The sequence below is a fragment of the Hipposideros armiger genome, unplaced genomic scaffold (genome assembly GCF_001890085.2).
Source record: "Hipposideros armiger isolate ML-2016 unplaced genomic scaffold, ASM189008v1 scaffold_302, whole genome shotgun sequence".
NCBI classification, from domain to species: domain Eukaryota; kingdom Metazoa; phylum Chordata; class Mammalia; order Chiroptera; family Hipposideridae; genus Hipposideros; species Hipposideros armiger.
Window position 1 is genome coordinate 210,604 of NW_017731652.1, and position 23,308 is coordinate 233,911.

Genomic DNA, 23,308 nt, shown 5'->3' on the forward strand with positions numbered 1-23,308 from the left:
GGTCAAAAAGGAGTCCAGAAATTCAGAGTTTCTGGCATGGGAGAAAGGGTGGTTGGTGGTGCCATTAACAGAGAAAGAGACACCAAATTGAGGGAGAGATAGATGGTGAATTTGTTTTTGAGCATTCTGTGTCTAAAGTAACAACCCAATGTCCATAAGAGAAATGTATAAGAAGCATTTGGAAATGTGGATCTCTGATTTTTTTAAAATTAAGTCACTAAAACCCTTAGAGGGAAATGGTTCAAAGAGTGGCCATCTTGCTTCGCTGCCTCATTTCTGTGCCTGTCCAGAAACACACTAAGCTGCCTCCACATCTGACCCAACTCACCAAGCTAATTTTTCCCAGCGATCCGCTGGCCAGAGAGGAGAGGGAGTCTGTAATGAGAGGGAATAGAGAAAACTAGAGAAAGCCCAGGATTTTGCGTACAAAGACCTTATGTTCAAAATTTGACTCTGCCACTTCCTAATAATGTGAGATTGAGCCAGTCACTTGGCTTCCCTGATCTGTTTCCTTTTCTATTAAACTGGAAAAGATAACACTCCCTACCCACGTCCAAGGCTGATATAAACCAGATGAATATCAATGAGAGAAATGCACGTGGAAAAACTAGGTACGTTATCACCACTGCTAGCTTTAAATGGATGACAAACGCAAGAACATTAAGTATAAAGGCAGCTAGGAAGGGAATGGAAGCAGGGAGGACTAGGTGATGGAAGTATGTAACGGGTGGTAACTGAAAGAACCACTCGGAAAATCCAGTTGACCTACTGAGTTTCTATAGCATACATCCGTAATTCTGTGACAGCACTGAGCAATTCCCACTTAGAGTTTTCATGTTCACATTGCACAGTTTACACTAGCTTATAGGCCCTCTGATGATAAAATCTGTATCTCTTTTATCTGGGAATCACTCACCATGCCTCTGTATATTTTACATAATCAATAAATGTATATTTATTGAATTAATCAGTGGAAGAAAATTCAGAAAGAATGTTAGTGCAATGGAGACCAACGTTTCTAGAATCTCATTACACAAGGCAATATTTTAATCTTTTTAACTAATACAAAGTATACACAAATAGTATTTATATAATGATGTTATATAAACATTTGCTTTGCAAATGTATTTTAACAATGATGCATGGGATAAAAGTAGAACTAACGCTGGACGATAACTGGCTCCTGGTTAGCGTGGGAAAGCTCCACGTCCACTGCAGTGCTCGGGTTCCGTCCCCACTACACGCCTTCCCCTGCCCCCGCTTCCCCCACCACACACACACACACACACACACACACACACACACACACACACACACACTGGATCTACTGCTGCTGTTCTGTGCTGGATGAGCAGGTAAAGGCAAGAGTCTCATGTGACCAAGAAAATCAAACAGGCAGTTAAGTTACATGAGGATCAACGGCACAATGATGGCCTAGGAGGGACTTCACACTTCCAGCATGACCGTTTGAGGAAATCCGCAAATCTTCTCCCCCTTTGGGGAGCTTTTTGGCAGCTTTAAAGCTGGGCAACAAGCTGTCAAAAACTGGGAACCGTCCAAAGGCAGACAACACATTGAGAGGCATTTATTCATGAAAACAGTCCTACTTAGGGAAAAGCAGCCATTCTGTGGCACTCTTGCCTGGGGGCCCCCAGCACCCCAGCTCTGTGGGGATGGTTGTCAACGGGGTAAGGCAAGCCCTGGAAACCAGTGGTTTTGCTGCTGCCGCCAGAGGGGGCTCCTCTGAGGTGGAGCATTGTCACTTCAAGTAGCACTCTTGGTGGCAAGTGGGAAGGGCTGGTTAGCTCTGCTAGCCTGAGGTTGTGATTTTGGAGGGCAGGCGACGGATGGTACACTAGTTAGAGATTTAACAGGGAGTTTGGTGAGGTGAAAAAGCGATAACAAGGTTTGATAAGCTCTCCATTATTGCCGGTTAACTGAAAACCATGACAGAGACAGGAGCAGGCCCAGGCCACACACATGTCCCTGGCCGTGGACCCCATGTCTATGTTGGAGGACAAGTGAGAGAGCCTGGCCGAAAGCAAAGGCCGGGGCAGGTTAAAACATGACCTGAATTTTTACAGCATTCTCCAAACCTCTTCTAAATCCCCCAGCTGAGTGGGAAGGCTCATGTATTGGCTTGAAGTATTTGAGCACAACTTCTGACTGACATTTGGCTAAACACTAATGTGTACAGGCACAGGGATTACCCCTAGAAAACCAGGCTTCAAAATAAAAACAAGAGAATCAAAACCCAAAGCTAAGCAGGAGCAACCATGGTTGGACACTGTGGGGAGACGGACATCACAGACTTAGCCCAGGCAAGCCGTTACACAAACAAAAAGAACAGCTGCTGGGGGAACCAGTCAAAACCTATAGTTGCTATGATATGTTACCCAAAAACATCCAATAGTTAACAAAAAAATAAAGAGACGCGCAAATAAGCAAGAAAGTGTTGAAAGGGCAGCCTACAAGAAGTCTCAGAGAGTCCTCAGATACTAGACTTAACAAAGACTTCAAAGCAGCTATTAAAATAGGTTCGAGGAACTACAGGAAACTGTCAGGAGCCACTCAGGCTGAGATTTTACCTCACTTAGGGGTTAACAAGACAGTTATTACTGTCCAGGGGTGCTGGTGAAGGCACCAGTCTTGCATTAGATACAGAGAACTTTATCACTCAGGGCCATGGCCGCAGTCAGCACCCCACATTGGTTCTCATCAATTCCCCACACCCATCAAGTCCCACGAAGACAATGCAAAGGGCCCAGGATGGATACCCACAGCTGCAGTAGGCTGTTAGAGGAGAAGGACCCTGGGCTTGAAGGATTCACCACTTCATAGCAAGGGGATGCAAGCCCCAAACAAGGAACGGGCCTGCTGTGAGTATCTAATTTAATTTCGTTGTGGTCACAGCTATACTTCGTATGGTTTCAGTCTTTTTAAATTTACTGAGACTTGATTTGTGTCTCACCACATGATCGATCCTGGAGATGGTTCCATGTGTGCCTGAAAAGGATCTGTACTTATAGTTGTTGGGCAGAGATTCTACAACATCAGGTCAAATTGGGTGACAGGACTGTTCAAGTCATCTACACTCTAAATTTTTCTAATTGTTTTATCAGTTTTTGAGAGTAGGGTATTAAAATTTCCAACTGTTATCATTGAATTGTGTATTTCTTCTTTGACTATAACAATTATAAATGCATACGCATCTAACAGAGCACCAAAATACATGCATTCAAAGAAATCTGGGACAACCCCAAATATATGGAAATCAAACAATCCACTCCTAAATAACCCAAGGGTCAAAGAAGAAATCACAAGAAAAAACTTTAAAATACTTTTAACTGAATGAAAATAAAAACACAACATATTAAAATTATGAGATGTAGCTAAAGCTGTGCTTAGAGGGAAAGTTAAATACCTTTATCAGAAGAGAAGTCTCACATGAATTACCTAAGCTTCCACCTTACTGTAGAATGTATATCTAAAGCATTCTCACACACACAGTAAAGGTAATTATGTGAGGTGATCAATTGTTAATTAACTTGAGTGTAGGAATCCTTTTACAATGTATGTATATATCAAATCATCATGTTGTACACTTTAAATACATTACCATTTATTTGTCAATTACACCTCACTAAAGCTGGGAAAAATTTTAAATTTTAGCCAAGTTATTAAAAAAACAAAGCTGAGACTGACTGAAAAATTAAGAGAAAACATTAAGTTACCAAAGTCAAGAATCAAAGGAAACAATACTACCAACCCTATAAATATTCAAAACTTATAAGGAAATATTATAAACAAATTCATGCCAACAAAGCAGACAATTTTGAGGAAATAGAAAATTTCTCAGAAAGACAAAAATATCAAACCTACTCAAGAAGAAACAAAATCTGGATAGAACTAAAATAGAGAAATTTAATTAGTAAATAAACTCTTTCCACAAAGAAAAGTCCAAACCCTGACGGTTCACTGGTAAATGCTTTCAAATATTTAAAAGAAGAAATAATAGTAATCCATCACAACTCTGTCAGGAAATCAAGGAAAAATACTTTCAACTCCTTCTGTAAGACTGGTATTACCTTGATACAAAAGCCAAAGGTATCGCATGAAAAGAAAATCACAAATCAATATCCAATCATGATCACAGATACAAAATCCATAACATAATATTAGCAATCCATATTTGGCAACATGATCAATCAAGTAGGATTTACCAAAGGGATCCAAGACTAGTTTAACATCCAAAAATCAATGTAACACACTATTAAGAGAAAAAAAGAACAACTACTGATCATCTCAGTAGATGCAGAAAAAGCATTTGACAAAATCAAACAGCTATTTATGATAAAAACTCACAACAAACTAGGAATAGAAGTAAACTTCCTCAACCTGAAAAACCTACAGTGAACATTACACCTAGTGGTGAAAGATTAAATGCTTTTTCCCTAAGGGTAGAAAAAAGACAAAGGTGTTAGTTCTCATTTCTTATATTAAGCATTTGTGTGAAGTCTTAGTCAGTGCAAGAAGGCAAGAAAAAGAGAAAAAGTGATAAAGATTAGAAAGGAAGAAATAATAAAATTTTTATTTATGGATGACAAAGTTATCTGTGTAGAAAACCCTTATGAATCTACAGGGGAAAAAACTAGTAAGACTAATAAGTAACTTTAGCAAGGTCATAGGATACAAGGTCAATATATCAAAACCAACTCTATTTTTATAATAATAGGAATGAACAATCCGAAAACGAAATGAAGAAAACAACTCCATTCACGATAGCAATCACGATAGCATCCAAAAAGAATAAAATACTTAGGAATAAATTTAACAAAGGAAGTGTAAGATTTGTACCCTGAAAACTACAACACATTGCTGAGAGAAATTAAAGAACATCTAAATATAAAAAGATCTAAATGAAAACATCTTAATAAATAAATGTTCATGGATTAGAAGACTTAATGTTGTTAAGATGACAAGTTGCTCTGAAAATTTAATAGAAATGCAAGAGACCTAGAATAGCCAAAACCATTCTGAAAAGAAAAAGGTCAGAGGACTTGCATTACTCAATTTCAAAATTTACTATAAAGCTCCCTAATCAAGGCAGTCTAATATTGGCATAAGAATATGCATATAGACCAATGGAAGAGAATTGCGACTCCAGAAATAAATCCCTAAGTTTATGGTCAGTTGGTTTTGGCCAAGGTGTCAAGAAATCTTAGTGTGGGAAAAACAGTCTTTTCAACAACTGGCGTTGCTACAACTATGTACCAAATGCAAAGTAATGACTTTAGATCCTTAGTTAACACCATATACAAAAACTAACTCAAAACAGCTCACTCAGTTGAAGAAAGTACAGGAGAAAGCCTTTGTGTCTTGGGTTAGAAAGTGTTCTTCCACATGACAACAAACGCAAAGACATAAAAGAAAAATGAAAAATTAGATTCTAGTCCAAATAAAAACTTCTGCACTTCAAGAAATGCCCAACTAACTAACAAGAGAAGCCACAGACTGACAGAAAATATTTCTAAATCATATGTCTAATAAAGGACTTGGATATATAATTCAGAATATATATTCAGAACCAGAATATATAATTGACTCCTATAAATCAATAAAACAAGTGAAGAAAGGTCCCCTGCTTATTTTATTAAATAAGCTCAAGCCATGCATTATAAAATGGCCTCTATCTGCCTCTCCATCCCCTGCCTAAGCTTTAGCTACCTGGAATCAGTAGCTGTTCTCGGAAATCATGTGCATGCGAATAATAGGATGTAAAATTATAGCCTTAGTGTCTCCACTTCTGTATTGTACCTTGCCTCAGTTTACCCTGTGCTAATAGGAGCCCAGAAAAATCCAAGAGTTCCTCTAAAGGCCCCATAGTTCCACTTCCCTTATAGGTAATCTCTGCCCAGCAACAGTCACATTATAATGCTTCAAATGGTCTATACTAATAATTAAAAGTTGTACTAATAATTAATAAGGTTAGATATTCATATAATCCTGCTATGTTAGCTTTTGTAGTAATGCTTTGCTAAGACTGAACACTTATCCTAACAAGAGACCCCAACCCAATAATAGAGGGGGCTGGGGTCTAAGAGACATTCCACCTACAGTTTCAACATTACTCGGGGATTTTTCCACCTGGACATGTCTCCCATGCTTGGAATGTCCTCGTTTAGATCTGTTGTTAGTTTCTGTATAACTCAATATAATTTTCTGCCTCAATGTACCTTTGTGGTTTCTGCCTTTATAAACCCTGCTTAACTTCTCTTCGGGGCCGCGAGTCCTTTTGATGGCATGAGCCTCCTCGCAGTCACCGGCTTTGCAATAAAGGCTCCTGATTTGGCCTAACTTGGGTCGTTGTCTGCCTGACTTGAGACTTGCACCTTACAACACAAGTAACCCAATTTAAAAATGGGCAAAAGACATGAACCTTCATTTCACCAAAGAAAATATACAAAAAACTAATAAACAGAAGAAAAAGTGCTCAACATCACTAGTCATTAGGGAAAAGTAAATAAAAACCACAATGAAATACCACTTCACATCCACTAGAATGACTGTAGTCAAAAGGGTACACAATACTCAGTGTTGGCGAGGATGTGGAAACACTGGAACACTCAACATTACTGGTAGGAATCTATTAGTCTTCCAATTGACAAACACTAATTGTCTCCATTTATTATTTCAATCTTTAATATCTTTCAAAAATATTATAGTTTTCTGAGATTAAGTTGTGCACTTTTGTTAATTTGTTCCTAAGTATTTTATTGTTTTTGATGCTATTATAAAGGAAATTTTCTTAATTTCAATCTCAGATTGCTCACTCCAAGTATACAGAAGTAAAAATGACTTTTATATGCTGAGCTCATATATTAATTTTAATAGTTTATTCATTAATTCTTTATGATTTTCTACATACACAATAATGTTAATTTGTAAACAGAGGGTTTTACTGGTAGTTTCTTAAAAAGTTAAACAGCATATGACCCAGAAATTCTACTCCTAGGAATCTACCCAAGAGAAATGAAAACAAATGTCCACACAAAGATTTGTACACAAACCTTCATAGTACCGTGATTCAAAATAGTTAAAATTGGAAACAATCCAATGGCCATCAACTGGTATATGGGTAAACAAAGTGAGGTATGTCTTATAAAGGAGTACTTATTCAGCAATTAAAAAGATACCAAATACTGATATATGTTACAATGTGGATTAAAAAAAAACAAAAAAAAACATTACCCTAAATGAAAGAAGTCAGTCACAAAGACTACATATTATAGGATTCTATTTTTATATAAAATGACTACACAGGGCAATTTTATAGACAGAAAGAAAATCACTGATTACATGTGGCTGGGGGTAGGGCAGGTACTGACTGCAGACAGACCTGAGGGAATTTGGGGGGATGGCAATACTTTCTATCTATACTGTAATGATGACTGCACAGCTCTATACATTTAGTAAAAATTACTACATTGTACACTTATAATGGGTAAATCTTATGGTATGTAAAATTATACTTCAATAAAACTGTTAAAAGAATGAAATGGCTTAGACTAGTTGGAACTATTAATATACTTTTTTTCTAGTGTAACATAGCAATAGTTATAGTCCTAGGACATTTCTGTTGCTCAAAACAACTGAGCTTAAAAAAATCAACCTATCTGAATTTTCTGTCTAAAGTCTCCACAAAATTAAAATGTCCAGAAATTATTCAAAGATTTTACAAATGTTAATTTGTTATCAAGGGGCCCAAAGCATAAGCGAATTATACAGCTCTCTGGGGCCAAATATAGTAAAAGTCTTTGTTTCTTAAAAAAGGTGTCTGATTATATTAAGGAGTATGCTGGTTTCTTTCTCTTCTGCCATCAGAGTTCACTCCTGAGAATAAAAATCCTGATCGCATCGCTCCCTAAAACTACCTACAGAATGAAGTCCAAACACCTCTATACAGAGTTGAGGGCCCTCCACAAACTGGTCCCGTCTGCTTTCCAGTCTTGCCTCTGGGATGTGCTGTGCTCTGGGTCAGCCTGGTTACTGACCACCAATGGACTTTTCAGCCTCGGTGTCCATGCTTGCACTGCTGCTATGTTTAGAGCAATAAACACCATGTAAATCTGATGCGAGTCAAAGGCAGCTGGGAAATCTGAGAAAAGCTATTACCCTTTCAAAGTCTTAACAACATCAAAAATGCTGCTAGCTTTGACCCGCTTGCTGCTCAAATGCTTGGCGCGGCCTTACACTGGCACTTTCTCTGAAACCTACGACCTCTACAGGCTCTTAAGTGGCACCAAGTGAGCTTATCTGTGTGAGCTCCTGAAAAGGGGTCATGTGCCTTCTGATGGAACTTTGTTACGTGAGGAAATCATCTCAACTGCTGAGATATCACTTTCAAAATCCAGCTCCAGTGCTTTAATGATCCATTATTATCAGAGACCAATGAAGTGTCACTTTTAGTGTTTTCTAATTATGACTTTGACCATCCATCCATCCATCCATGCACTTTCTAGGCAGAGATTGTCAGGTTCTGTGCTGGGCACGCTGCCCCTGGCAGGTGAAACCAATGGTCTTCATCTGAACCACTCACCAAAGCAGCTGTGAGGAGGTCAAACTCAAACTTGGTTCCTTTTTCATAATCTTTCTTTGAAAACAGATTAGTTTTAAAACGTCTTGCAAAATCTTCTGAACGCTTTCACAAGATAAGCAAGTATCCTGGGGACATGTCTCTCTCCAGCCCTTCTATTCCTTACGTAAAGGAATTGACTACATTGGCTTTTCCCAGGAACTTTCATAGCAGCTTGATTCAGAATTCACTGTTCAGAACTGAGTCAGATTTACACAGTGCTTATTGCTCTCAACGAAACAGCAGTGTGAATCAAAGTACAGTTCCCAAAAGCATTTCTTTTGGGAGATGTTCACAGGTATACCATAAAAAAAGAGAACAATCCTATTTGGGAGACTGTGGGGATCTGCCATGCTTATTAGCATGTTAAAGACCCCCACAGCTATATCAGAGAAAAACCTGGCCCGTTTGTTAACCTAGCATTTCTCATTCTTAACTGATCATGAACTCTCTTTATCCGCAAACAGGGCCCCAGTCTGGGCAATCCTGAGCTATTAATAAATGATACCTGAGACAGTGTCCAGCGGAGAGAGCTCCTTGAAGAGAACTTCTGCCGGAAAACCTCCGTCATTGTTCAACTACTTCTGTAGGCAATTTATTTCATATTTTTATTTCAAAGTCCAAACGTAATAAACTTGTTGTAAAAGTAACTTACACAATACAGAGGTACACAAGGTAAATGGATTAAAGTTCCGCTTTTCATCGTCTCCAAAATACCGCTGTTAAAAGTTTGGTGTGCATTCTTCCAAATATTTCCCTTTTCAATGATACACTTATATACACATAAATCTACACATAATGATACACATGAGAATGGAATGCTACCCGAACATGCTCTTTGCACACTACTGTATGATGTAACATGGCTTTGAGTTCCCACGTCAGTATGTATGAACAAACCTCATTATTCCCAAGTGCTCTGTAATAGAGAACTATATCGCGATTTATTTAATCATCCCTTTATTGTTACTGACATTTAAGGTTATTTCCATTATTTACTCATTCACTTTGGCTAATTCAGGCAGTGTTTCTGTCAACTTTCTTATACATGTAGGTATCTTTGTGCATATGTGTAAATATTTCTGTAAGGTGAATTCCAAGAAGTGAAAAATTTTGTGTAATTGAAAGCTTGAGAGATGATGGCAAATAACCTTCTGAAAGTCTACTTTGGCTTCCATTTTAGGGCAGAAGGCCAAATACATTCTGGGTCCACCACTCTATAAATACCCCCGCACAACACACAGGACAAGAAATAGGAACACAAACTCCATTTTGGAAAAAAATAGAAGATATCTGTAATCCCAACCCAAAATATATGAAAAACATGGATAGAAGAAAAGTAAATTAACTAAAGGAGCAGAGTCGATCTAAGTACCCCCAGAGGGAAAGACTGACAGACGCAAACCAACTGACCTCAAGGCACTGGCAGCACTTTAGGAGACAGGGATGATATGGGGAACAGAGGAATTAGTGGCTAGCACACCTTCATCCCATCCCTGGAGACAGGAGGTTTACACTCAGGAGAAACTAAGTCACAGAGGTTCTGGGCTCAGTGGTGACTAACAAGGGATGAAGACCAGGTACTAAAACATGAAACTCCCCGTCTTCCTCCTCAACGAGTTCCAGCAAGCTGGCAAGCAGGCTTACTACCACTAGGCAGGGGAAGGAAGCACCCCTGTCGGGAAACCTGAACAGACGCAGAGAAGACATACAAATATTGCTTATCTGTCAGGTCCTAAGCAACAGTAACAAAAAAGACTGACTACCCAATTGTTCTAGAATAAAAGCCAAGTATTGGGTTGTCGGAAAAGTCATGACGTATTTTTCTGTTTTTCGTTGCAAAAATGCATCATGACTTTTCCGACAACCCAATAATTAAAAAGCTTTACCCCAAAAGTTTAAGGGAAAGCAAGATATCTGCACAGCCTCAAAGTATATCTCCTAAATCATTTATTAATTACAAAGAGAAAAATAATAACTTTACAATGGAGAAAGCTGGCAGACACCACCTTAACCAATGATCAAGTTGACATTACTGAATAGTAAGGCATACTGATATCATGTGTCCTGATATGGATGTGTTGAAAAGGGCACAATTCTGCAGTACTTGTTCAAAAAGAAAAAAAAATCCATAACCCTAATGTAACCATGAGAAAACACCAGACAAGTGCCAAGTGAGAACATTATATACTAAATATCTGACCAGTAATTTTCAAAAGTGTCATGGGCATGACAGATGAGGAAAGACTGAAGAACAGTCACAGGCTGAAGTAAACGAAGGAGATGTGACAACTAAATGCAATGTGGGATCCAAAGTTGGATCCTAGAACAGAAAAAGGACAATATCAACTCTTAAATATGAATGAATTGGCAGACTTTCAAGTAGTTGAAGGTAGATCTCTTCTTTTGATCAAATTTTCCCAGTTCTTTCTTCTGTTCTCTTTATAATATGGTTTCAAAACCTTTCTATAAACTCTTCAAATGAAGTGGCCAAAATATACATAAGAATGCTATATATTTTTCTGTCATTCTAATTGAAAGATTAAAATAGCTTCTAGGGATCCACATCACACTGATGAGACCTACTGAGCTAGCAAAAGCTAAAGGCCGTTAAGACTTCTTACGTGGTACCAAAAAGAGTTGATTTCACTATGCTATCCTGCACTTATGTAACTATTGAAAATATACACTGCTTGTACAGAGCTATATGATAAGAATGTTCTACATGTATAGAGCTATGACAATAATGATTATATTAACATTAATTTATGTGAACCTTTAGGCACATTTCAACAAGACAGTTGAAAAGAGAAATTTATACTTGTTAGCATGATTTTCCTTAAGTTTTTTTCTGGCTAATTTCTGCTCTTCCAAAGTGTTATTTCAGATATTGTATTTTTCCATACTAGAACTTCCACTTAGTTTTTTTTAAAAATATATTTCCATTTCTTTATTGAACTACCATTTGTTCTCTCACTGTATTCATGTTTTCCTTTATATCCTTGAACATATTTGTAATAGCTGCTTTAAATTCCTTGTTTGATAATTTCCTGATGTCTGCCATTTCTGGGGTTTGTTTTCTACCAATCGACTTTTCTCCAGGTTATGGTTCAAATTTTCCTTTTAAAAATTTCTTTACATGTCTACTAATTTTGATTATATGCTAGCCATTATGTATGCTACCTGTTGGTTGTTTGGATTTTGCTATTTTCCTTAAGTAGAACGTTGAACTTTGTTCTGGTAGGCAGTTAACCTCACAGATCAAATTGTTCCTTCAAGGTCTGTTTTAAGCTGTTAGGCTGATTCTATACTAGCCTTGAATCTAGAGCTATATCTGCCCTACTTTTAAAATATAGCTTTTCTATAGGCTCCACTGAATACCTGGGGTATTCAACAAGGTCTCTTTAATCTGATTGGATAGAATGCAAACATTTTTCAACCATGTGTATGCTCCAGTAATTTCCTAGCTCTCCAATATTCATTCTTTCCTGACATGTTCTTTGTCTGGATTTGTAAAGTCTTGCTCTGTGTATGTGCAGTTTAGTGTTTAGTAAAAGACTCAAGGGGAACCCTATGCAGCTTTCTTGAACTTCTTTACACATCTCTCTTCTTTCCAGTAGCCTGCCCCACAACTCTGAACTACCTTTTTAGCCCTAAGCTCTGATTTCTATCTCCTTAGCTCACTGAGTCTGCTCCACTCTCCCACTCTGTACTGCAGTCTAGAAAGTGCTTCCAGGCAGAAAGCTGAGGGTAACTATGGGGCTCATCTCATTTGTTTCCATTTTCTTAGGGATTATGGTCCTGAATATTTTCAAATGTCTAAAAATATTTATTTCAAATATTTTGCCTAATTTTCCAGCTGTTTACATCAGGAAGGCTAGTCCAGTACTAGTTACTCTGTCATGGCCAGCAGTGCAAGTTCCAAATACTTTTAAGATATTACAATAATTATCAATACCGTATTTGCCGGCATATAAGACGATTTTTTGGCCCTGAAAAATATGCCTCCAAGTGGGGGGTCGTCTTATACGCCAGGTACACTTCAGATAGACTGCCCATAGTGCTTGCCCCGTGCCATAGTGGCCTCCCGATGCCCGCCCACTTCATTCCACTTACCGTTCAGGCATCAGCAGCGCTGCTGGGTGTATGCTCGGCTGTTATGCGATTTTGCTGTTATGCGATTTTACCACACTCGCAAAATCGCACACAGCCGACCATACACCCAGTATGATAGCGCAAAATCGCGAATCGCGATACCATACTGGGTGTATGGTCGGCTGTGTGCGATTTTGTGAGTGTGGTAAATTCGGGTTACCGTATATTTCTTTACATATGCATTGAAGATTCGCGATTTTGCGCTATCATGGTGCCTGTTAGAATGTTGAAGAGCTCGCACTTGCGCACTAGTGAGGTCCCAGGGAGATGCTGATGCAAGGGTGGACCAGACTGCTATAGTGACAGGGCGGGCAAACAGGGAGCAGGGACCAATCAAATCAGGCTTTGTATACAGCCAACAGCCAACCACAATACTGCACCATTGTACAGTACAGCATAGAAAATGTCGACCAGTCAAACCCCTATCATCCCTATCATGGCACCAGCCAAAAGAAAGAAGTATGATGCAAATTTTAAACTGAAAGTTATAAACTTTGCTAAGGAAAATAATAATTGTGCTGCTGCAAGACAATATGGAGTAACAGAAAAGATGGTTCGGGACTGGAAATCAAATGAGAAAGCATTAAAGAGTATGCCAAGGGGTAAGTGTGCATTAAGAAGAGGCACCCCACACTGGCCAGAACTCGAAAAACATGTAGCAGACATGGTGGCTCAACATCGCCAAAACGGTTATGTGGTGACACGAAATACAATACGCTTGTTTGCACTTCAGTGGGCCAAATCAAATCTGACATTGTTTTACCTTTTATTTGGTGTGTGGAAGGTGTGCGGAAGAGGGGGTAGTCTTATACGGCGAGTATATAACAAACTCTGTATTTTGAGTGGAAATGTTAGGGGGTTGTCTTATATGCCCAGTCGTCTTATACGCCGGCAAATACGGTACTCTTTCAAAGAAGTACCATTGTAATAAAAAACACTGTATTAAAAACATTTCTAAGCTCTGGTCATTATAGGAAACATTTATGTATTTTTACTTTGTTATATTCATTTCTTTCCTTTGCAGGAACTAATATCTATGATGCATTCAATAAATGTTTGTTTCAGTGGCTGAATAAGGAAAAACCAAAAAACATTTAAGAAAAAATATGTAACTGTGGGGATATGAAGAACTTTAAAATATGAATTTATATCATAAAGAAAACTTTTCAAGCTGAATTTCTAAAAAAGACTTGTGTCTAAACAAGACATGAAAATAGACTTTTAGCTACACAAAATTAGGCAGCTCTCCCTAACATTCTAAGATAAAGTAAAAGTAGTACTCTTATTAGCCAAAAAAGGTGAGAATGTTTCTATGTATAAGGCGTTTCAGATAACATCTACCAGTCAATGTCATCATAATACCAGTAGGCCAAACAAAGAGATAAGCTATTTTTATAATGCCATTGGAAAGTCAATCAAATTGCTACAGGTGCTTGTCCCATTCTGAAATAATAATAAAAATATATGCATGAATGTTCAAGTATCTCGGTATTCATCCTTCAAATTTCTCTCCTGAGTCCTACTCCACAAGTCTGATAGAGAAGTTCATTTTCCCTTACTGTAAATAGCTCAAACAAAGCCATCAAAAACCTTGAGAAGCACCAAAAAACACCTAGAGTCCAATAAAACAACTGTTTCTTCAGATTAAAGACATTCAAATGAAGCATTTACACTCAACAGGGAAACAACAATTATACTAGGCTATTAATCATAGCATTTTATTAAAAATAAAAACACTAACAGAATGTGAGAAGAGCTGCAAATTATTTGCTCATGAGAGTCATCTGTCACATAAAGGAGCCACTGAAAAATATGTGGCAGTTATGATGAGTTCAAAGCTGTACAATGGTTGTTCCCAATGGCATCTCTTCAAAAGATTAGGCATATTTCATGGAAGCTCATAAGTGAGAAGCACAAGAAAAAGACAGACATCTTCCCCCTTTCCCAAACCAATACAATTCCACCACCATCCCCAAATTTAAAATATAATGATACTGAATTAAGGAGAACTAAAGCAGAGGAATAACGCTACACAATGGTGATGATTTAGGCTTAACATCCTATATATGGTCATGATCTGATTTATAAACATCTGCTTTCAGGAAACTCATATAAAGAAATACCTGTAACCCCTTGCCTGTATGCCCTACCCCATTCTCTGGATGCCCCACTTCTGCTAGAAGTTAGTGTTAATAATCTTAAGAGTTTCACAGATTCTAAAGTTTCAAAGTAGAGGTGAGAAAGATGCTTTAGAAAATAGAGGCAGATTTTAGAGTAGGGAATAACTTTTTAAACATAAAGTTCTATTCAACAGTAGAATGGGATGTCTTATGCAAAAGAATGCCCTATGACTGGAAAATGGTAAGGGTTACTGTAAAGACAATCACTGTATAGTTAAAATTTGTAATTCTAAAGTTCTGATTTTCTGAAACAGAAAAAAATGGTACTGTTAATAAACCTCAGGGATTCTACATTTAATATATCACTGGTTTGAAATGGCATAAACCTCCTAGTTATGTACTATGAAAAAGATATCTTATAAACAAATTGCTTTGTGAAATTGTGACGTAAATTTGAAGATTTGACAGATATATGCTATTTTATTTTCCTTCTAGGTTTATATGACAGAAACAATGATTTATTTGATGCTTATGTTTGATTTGGGAATCACCTGCCATATTATGATCTATGATTTTCCAACTTCTAGAAGAAGTCAAAATGTATATTTAGCATGAAAATGACTCCCAAATATTATGAATTTCCTTGAAATTTTCATGCTAACGCAAATACTTTTATTGATGTCAGCATAATGAGGAGCCTCTAGTTAATTCTAAAACAATTTTGCCATTTCCTGGATATTCATAAATATTAATCCCAACAGCAGGATTAAAACAGATATGCTCAAGATCCCTACACATATTTAAATAAATTCCACACAAATATTTATTATAAGTCAACAAGCTTGATGTAGAAATTTATTTAAAAGGATGCATTTATAAATTAAAGACAAAAATTAAATTGAACAAATATGCATCAATTATTTATTAATAATATTTATTGAAATGGTACATGTCAGGCAATGCTAGGAATCATTAAAAGTGCCACAAATGATAAAAGGCACAAATCCTTTTCCCAGTGATCTTACAGTTTAGTAGGGGAGAAACTCTGTGCATCAAATGACTAGATCATATGAAAGGAGAAAGTTGACAGTGTTAGAAAAGAGATCAAACAAGTGTAAAAATGAGGTAAAATGTAAGAAATTTATTTCTGCTGAAAGATGGCCAAGAGCACTGCAGCAGAGGGCCTTGAAAGACATACAGAGTTTGGTTCTGGTAGAAAGGAATTGTATCTTACAAGCAAAGCAACTTCAGTAACAAAATGTAAGGCAAGTGAGGAACTGAAGTATATTGAGTTTGGTGGGTAGAAGCTATACATCCACAGTATTGCTAGTGTTTAAATGGATCTGTCAGACAGGCTAGGTTCATAACCCAGCTCTGACATATATGTTAGCTGTGTGATCCTGAGTAGGTTGCTTAGTGGTTTTAAAAGTCATTTTTCTTAAGTATAAATACAAATAACACCAACATCCACTTTACTGTGTTGATGTAAGGATTAAGTGAGATCATATATTGAAAGCATTTAGCATGTTCCCTGGCACAGAGTAAGTGTTCAATTAATACTAACTTACTATTATCAATAGTGATAAATTTATTTTGTTAATCGAAACTGAATGAGATTGTATCAAGTTGGACTGAACACGCAGGTCTACCTTTTCTTCCAACAAAATCTTTTGAAATTACAGAAAAAAAAAACTTGAATAAAAACACATGCCATCCTTAAAATTGAAATGTTGATAAATTCATACAAGATAGAAAGTGGTCTGGTGAAAACAAAAGAACAGAGAAAATGTGGAGCCAAATCTGGCAGAGGAGAAAATAGTTTTCAAATGAGCAGGTCAGAGCAAAACCAGACATGTTCTATAGGCACAAGAAAACATGTGGACAATTAAGTAAGAAACTATCTCTGGAACACCAGCCAGACAGGCTCACCTTTCCACTCATAGTGAGCCACATACTGCCCCCGTTTTTCCCTTGACCTGAAGCCTTAAAACATCTTTCCCCCAAAAGAGTCCTTAGGGTCAACTTTTATGAATAGATTCTACATAGGTCAGCAACAGGCAAACAGGGATAAATATAAATATGTATAGAAAGCTAAAGTATTTGGAATTAGCACAATGAACGGGAAGTACAAAACTCAATAAAGGAAATAATAAAGGGGACAGAATAAGCAAAAAGGGGAAAGCTGTAAAAGATGTTAAAGATTTGAACCATAAAACTAAGTCATTCTTGGGCCGGCCGAGTGGCACGTTGGTTAAGAGCTGGTTTGGGACGCCAGCTCTGAGCAGCAGAGCCCCGGTTCGGATTCCACATGTAGGAATGTGGACACTGCCAGTGACACTGCCCTCTACAGCTAACATGGTGAACAACAGCTCAACCTGGAGCTGGGCTGCAGTGAGTCGCCGGCGATGGCGTAAGCTGCAGTGAAGCTGCAATGGGATGCCTTACGCTACCATGTGTGGCCGGTAGCCAGCGTGAGCGGCCAGCAGCTGATATGAGCTGCCAAGAGCCGCTGTGAACGGCCGTCCAGAGGCCGGCGACCGATCTGTCTCACCCGGGAAGAGCGCAATGATAACAATACCAACATGGGCCAGTGAAGCAACGTCCTCCACAACTAGACTGAAGAACAAAACGACAGCAACTTGTCTGTTCCCCTTCCTCTGACTCCCCAGCACTGTTCCCCTCCCCTAATTCCCCAACAAAATCTTTAAAAAACAAAAAGACAAAAAATTAAGTCATTCTTTTAAACACTTTTCGAGATCCTGGAAATTAAAAACAGGCAGGAGATTTTGGTTTCAGTTCTCACATGTACAGAACTTGAAAGTCATCATTCCTGTCCTAAAACAACAAAAGCTGGGTAAACTTGAAATGAATGACTTTTCTTGGATTTATCAGAGACCTGAAATTACTAGGCAAACTGCCACCCCAAATCTGGAGAGACAGGTGAGTCCAGAGATACAGCAACCGGGACCTGTTTACATGAAGCAAAAACCACTGGACCCATAAACTGATAAATTGCTGGAGGCTGAGTGTGAAGTAGTATGAGAATAAGAAATTCCTGGGGGCCACAGTCTTAGAAGTGACACTATTTTGGTGGGCTTTCCCCTCCAGGAATTCCACAGGTTTCTCACCGTGAGGATCCAAAAATGACCCTCCTCTCTTAGGCAGTGGGAGGGGAAGAACCACCATTGCGAAACAAGCCCAGAGTCTTTTCCACAACCAAGGCCTCCTTTCCCAAGGAAAAGACTTTGTTAGAGCACAACTCTCAAATCTTATTCCAGCTGGAGGAAAGAAAGTCCTGCCCGCTGTAACTTCCAGCTTTCCTGTTTCACCTGAGGGGGGAGGGGAAATTCAACAACCCAGTCAACATGGAACTGGGCTTCAAGGAAATACACTGGGAATAATGTAGGCAGGGGAGGGAGAAGGAAGACGAGGGACAAAAGCTATACCACTGGGCAAACACTTGTGAAGGTCACAGCCATGAGGCACAGGCCCATTTAAAATCTGAGACTTAATCAAAAGATTATAAAATGGTCCTCTTCCTCCACATCTTAATGCCACACAAATGGGGCTCAAGTGGATTACAGGTAAAAGAACTGCAAGAAATGCTCCCTTTGAGGAACAGAACATAGGAAAGTTCCAAAGTCAAGTGGAGGACAAAAACCCAAGCTCACCGAGGTAATTTGAAGACTCGTATCTATAGCTACAAGAAACACTAAACACAACCCAACACCTAACTAGATTAACATAAATCCTCACACTACAGGCCTATTTACCTCAGTTCCCGTTACCTGATACAAGATACCCAACTTCCAACAAGAAATTATAAGGCATGCCAAAAGGCAAGGAAAAAAACACAAAGAGTCTGAAGAAATGAAACAACCATCAGAACAAAATACATGACATAGTGGTAGAAATTACCAGAGAGGGAATTTGAAGTAACTATGAAAAATATGCCAAGGACTCTAATGAAAAAAGTGGATAACATACAAGAACAGATAAGTAAACAGAGAGACAGAACTCTAAGAAAGAATCAGGAGGAAATGCTAGAAATAAAAACACAGTAACAGAAAAGAATGCCTGTAATGTGCCCATCAGCATACTTGACATGGCTGAAGAAAGTATGTGTCAATCTGAAGACAGGTCATAAAAGACTTCCCAAACTGAAAAGAGGAAAGAAAAAAAAGAGAAAAAAACCCAGAACACCCAAAAATCTAATGGTGTAACATACATGTAACTGAAATAGCAGAAAGAGAAGAAAGACAGAATTGAAAAGAATATGTGAAGTCATAATGGCCGAGAACATTCCAAAATTAATGACAAACACCAAACCACAGATCTAGGAGATTCAGAGAACACCAAACAAGATAAATATTTTAAAAATTCATACCTAATCAAATCATATCCAAAGACAAAGAGAAATTTTTTAAAGAAGTTGGAGGAAAAAAAATCACCTTACCTGTAGAGGAACAAGAAAAATTACAGTACTACTTATAAAAACGACATAAGGAATAAGAGAGAATACTTAATATTTAAAAAAAAATAACTAACCACCTTGAATTCTATATCCAGAAAAACTATCCTTCAAAAAATTTTCTCAATCAAAAATTGAAGGAATCATCGCTAGCTGATCTGCCCTAAAAGAGATGTTAAAAGACATTCTTCAAGCAGAAGAAAATGAAGCAGGTGAGAAACTAGGCCCTACATAAAAAACAGCGTTAGAGAAGGAATAAATGAAGGTTAAGATAAAATCTTGTCTTATTCTTAATTGATCTAAAAGGTAAACTATTTGTTTAAAGCAATAATATGGATAAGTGAAATGAATGACTGAAACACACAAGGGGTGGGAAGGAACTGAGAATACACTGTTACACAGTATCTGCAAGTACAAGTGAAGCAGCAATAGTGTTATTTAAAGATGGACTGAGAGGTCTTAAGATGGCTGCTGGGCAAGGGCTCCTAACCAGTCAGGAGGGTTGACTGTGTGGCTGGCTCCCAGCTGGTTCCAGCTCCGGTGGAGGGGAGGGCCAGGTGTGGGTAGGGAGGTAACCAGTATGGGTGACCTCACAGCCTTTTGACCAAGCCACCCGGCATGGGCCAGCAAAGCACCGGCAGGCCTACCAGAGCGTCAGCAGGGCTGGCCTCCAATATACTTGGAAGGGGCTTTGCAGCAACTTCTCCAGCCTGTTGGTGGGAGAGATGTTCTCTGTCCCATCCCAGTTTCTGATCAGGGAAACAGGCTGCTGTCTACGACTGCGGTATCCTGTGAGAGAGCTGCAGTTAAGGGGAATGTCAGCAGGCTAGACATCCTACACCAGAAGCTTCCGCACTTGGTGCTGTGCTGGGGACAGGATTCCACCCCCCCCACCCCCCACCCCCCGGTAATCAGAGAGCGTAATGCTGCCACCAGAAAATCTGCAGAGCTCCGGGTTGTGCAGCCACGTAGGAAAGGAATACCTTTCCAGAGCCACCCTCTTGCAGTCTTGAACCTTAAGAAAAGATGTAGAGTGAACTGCTACCTCCTGGCCTAAATGAAAGCGATGTTAACTTGAATTCTGAAGATGAAGACACATCAGAGAACTCTGGGCTTAACTTACAGGAAGATAAAGAAGACAGGACCATTACAGAGATCTCAGACTTCCCTACATATGGACCAATCACTGAAGCAGAGGCTGATGTAAGTTCATATGAAGAGTGGCCTTCTAGAATTCCCTTACATACGTGGAATACATGTCAACAATTCCATAAAAAACACTCTGAACAGAAAACCTCAACTTCAAGATTCAGAAGAAAAAAAAGAAAAAAATGCTCCAGAAAAGGTAAATTGAAGAATGAAGAATCTGTCAACAGTGCTCAACTCAAGTGAAGCCCAGAGGAAGTGTTACCGGGAGAGAGGCTTTCCTCTGTTCTTGTCTTCTTGAGGGCAAGAATTCAGTCAAAAGACAGTTTGTGCAGCATGGACAGTAGGAAGTTTATTAGCAAAGCAGATACCTTCCAAGAAAGGGAAAAACAGCCTCTCCTTACATTGTGCGAGAGTTTTTATTTCTATGGGTAGAATTGTCTCCCTGTGCCCTCTCCAGTATTTCTCATTCTCCCTGTTGGCGTGCCTTGCACACCCCCTTCTTGCTCCCAAGGTTGTCTGAGCTCATGACCATGGCCCTGAGAAGCAGGGTGTACATTCTGATAAGCGGGATGGATTCCCATCCCTCTCCAGCATCTTTCCTTCTTGCTTTAGGGGCCCGTGTGAGCCTGCTGTTCTGCTGAGCCAGTTGTTTTGTGCCTACCTCCGTTTATGATCCTCTGCAGAGCAGGGCCTCTGTGACCTAAGTCAGAGCGGCTAGCTGCAGGGGGCCTCCTAACCAGGACTGGTTCCTCCTCCTACTCTTATCTACCTTTCTACCTACCCTATCAGAAGGAACTTAATCAGTATTTTGGAGTCAATGACAGGTTAGAACCCCGTTAAAATGAAAAAAAAAGGAACAACAACAAAAAAACCCCTGACAAGTCGGACCTTGAAAAGAACATAGAATGGGCTGTGGAAGAGTAAAATATTGAGAAGGCTGAGGAAGTGCAACCAGCTAGCTACCCTAGGGTTTGGTGCAAAAATTGCTAGAGCAATTGCCTGTCACAACTTTGTAAAAGCCAAAAAGGAAGCTGAAAATTCACAGGTTGCTTAAAAAAAAGAAGAAACTTGCATGGGGATTTGACACAAAGATGAGAAACCAAAAGCAACATGGGATATACATAACTTGCCAAAGCCCTTCAAGACATAGCGTCTCTACTTGAGTTTTCTCTTGCGTCTTCAATTGCTCAATTCGCTGAATTTTCCTGCTTATGTTAAGTATGTCAGGAAATTGACAGAAGTATTAAAAATAAGCATAAAATTCGGGAGCTGATTATCAAATCTTTTCAATCTTTTTCTAAAGAGTTCATCCTATTGAAGTGAATGGAATTGAGTGTTCTGTTATTTGTACAAGGAAGCTAAGTATACATACAAGAAAAAAAGACAAAATTTTATTTATTTATATAGACCTACAGTACAAAATCAGTTTTACTTTTCATCCATTTGGCGTAGCACAGCCAATGAACTCCTTATACTTTCTATCTGTACTCAGTGTAACTGCACTTATCCTGGAATTGGAATTTAAGATTGGCATTTGTTTATAATGGATGTCATAAGTACAAGAAAGTCTCAACTGATACTGTCTTTACAAATGACTTTAATATTAAAAAAGTAATTATTGGTTCTTTATTGGATTCAGTAGAGTTGATACTTCATAATCACATAAGAAAAGCAACTGATTAAAAAAAGATGGACTTAACATTAGTTAAAACAGATAGTGTAAAATCTAGGGCAACCACTAAAATATTTTTAAAAGAAATATAATTAACACTCCAAGAGAGGAGATGAAATAGAAACATATAAAATATCCAAAAATCCTACGAGAAACAGTGGCATTGCTCAAAAATATAAAAATAAAAATAGAATTCACATGATCCAGCAATTCCACTTCTGGGTATATACCCAAAAGAACTGAAAGCAGGTGTCAGAGATATTTGTACACCCATGTTCACAGCAGTATTATTTACAATAACTAAAATGTGGAAGCAACACAAGCATCTGCAATGGATGAATGGATAAGCAAAATATGGTCTATACATACCATGGAATGCTATTCAGCCTTAAAAGGGTAGGAAATGCTGACACTGTGCTACAACATGGATGAACCTTGAGGACACTATGCTAAGTGAAACAAGCCAGTCATAAAAAGATACATATATGAAGTACCTACAGTCGTCATAGAGACAGAAAGTAAAATAGGGTTGTCAGGGGCTGAGGGGAGGGGAAAATGGGGAGCTATTGTTTAATGTGTATAGAGTTTCAGTTTTGCAAGATGAAAAGATTCTGAAGATGGATGGTGGTGATGGCTGCACAATATGAATGTACTTAATGCCAATAAGCAGTGCACTTAAAAATGGTTAAGATAGTAAATGTTACGTGTATTTTAACACAATAAAAAAAAACTGGGAAAAAATACTGGCAGCAGAAAATAACAAGATAGAGAAGGGGAAGTGGAGGATAAGAGTGGCTAGAACAAGAAACCACGGGCATAGGTATTTCCAGTTTAGGAGAATATTCAAGGACTAAATAAAGGCACAGTGAACAGGAAGCTGATTACACATTCTGCCCTGTCCAAGGAGGCTCAGTTGAGTTAGAAACATCTTTTTATAACAGATTAGAACAATGATGCCAACATTTCGAGTAGGAAGATCTTTTTTTACATAAACGATGTTTTTGAAGATCCTCATGTGTTAATGGTTTAAATTTACTTTGATTAGAAAACCACATGACTGGGCTGGCCGAGTGGTGTGGTGGTTAAGAGCTGGCTTGGGACGCCAG

At 38.5% G+C, this 23,308-nt stretch overlaps 1 protein-coding gene and 1 pseudogene across 8 annotated transcripts in view; one reads left to right on the top strand and one right to left on the bottom strand.

Annotated features, from left to right (window-relative positions):
* NEO1 (neogenin 1) overlaps window positions 1–23,308 on the bottom strand; it is a 261,075-nt gene that overhangs the window by 61,275 nt on the left and 176,492 nt on the right. The window lies entirely within an intron of this gene.
* On the top strand, window positions 20,408–21,655 carry LOC109391747 (protein FAM204A pseudogene; annotated as a pseudogene).